The sequence below is a fragment of the Otolemur garnettii genome, unplaced genomic scaffold (genome assembly GCF_000181295.1).
Source record: "Otolemur garnettii isolate 467f Iridium unplaced genomic scaffold, OtoGar3 scaffold00014, whole genome shotgun sequence".
Classification (NCBI taxonomy): Eukaryota; Metazoa; Chordata; class Mammalia; order Primates; family Galagidae; genus Otolemur; species Otolemur garnettii.
The window spans coordinates 8,577,970-8,579,114 of record NW_003852409.1 but is presented as its reverse complement, the minus strand read 5'-3'; positions in this window follow the sequence as shown (position 1 = coordinate 8,579,114).

The window sequence follows — 1,145 nt, the reverse complement described above, 5'->3', positions numbered from 1 at the left end:
GCAGTCGAGGTAGCTTGACACGTGCAGTCTGGAAGGAGAAACCAGCAGGCTCACCAGGCCTGGACTGGACGAGGCTGGATGTGGAACATCACCACATTTCCTAGTCCTGGGAAGTGTTGCTGTCTTCTTCCTTTTGCCTTCATGACTGGGCAGCTCAGAGAGCTCCCATCTCTTTTCTAATTTCTGTATACCACTTGTGGAGAATTTTGATTTATTATGCTATATAGATTGTAGGGGGAGTATAGAATCATTTCACAATGAAGGCAGTATTCTGGGGCATATGATTCCATCCTACAGCCATGAGCCTTCCTCCACGATAAGAAGTACTATGTGCTCAAGTCTAACTATTCTCCTTGTGAATTCTTAACTGGGTACAGTCAAATTTTCCTTTATGATCTCAATTTGTCTGTGGTGCTCACTGACCATTCTCTGTGGCTGACCCATGATTTCCATACATATTTTACTTCTACCTGTTGGGCATAGAAGTAGTGGGAGGAGAATGGCATTGGGTTTTGTCTCTGCCTGGTGTTATCCAGGTGACCTCAGCCAACTGAATTAATTTTAAGCATGGTATCTGGTGCATAAAAGTTTGCCCTAAAAGTTAAGTTATTTTCTAAAATTTAAATAAACAAAAGGTTTTTTAAAATGTACTTCTGGCTTTAAGCTGAGTAAATAGAAATTAAAAATTCTTTTAAGACTCAATTTTCTCATCTCTCGTTTAACTATTCAGCATTCTCTCATTTGTGACCCTTTTCAAAGTTGGAATTTTCCACCTGATAGTCGTTAACTAAATTGTTTTCTGAAATAAGAATCCCACTGTCTAGCTGGGCTCCAGACTTCAAGACATTATACCCTGTACAGAAATTTTCCTGCCTATCATCAAGCAGTGTAAGAGTACGGGGTTAGGTCTTTCCTCATATTCTCAAAACTATTAAGTCCATGTGAGCCCTAGACATGCAATTTTGATTAACCTGAAACTGTTGGAAAATATGGATAGATGATTTTACATGGGTATGTGTGTATACACCAGGCACACCCAGATAACCTAGTGAATTTAAACACTGAATTGCTTTTTGTCACATATTTGCTTAAAATCTTGTAACATCATATTGCACGCTGTAAAGTTTGGAGGGCACTTAAAGTCA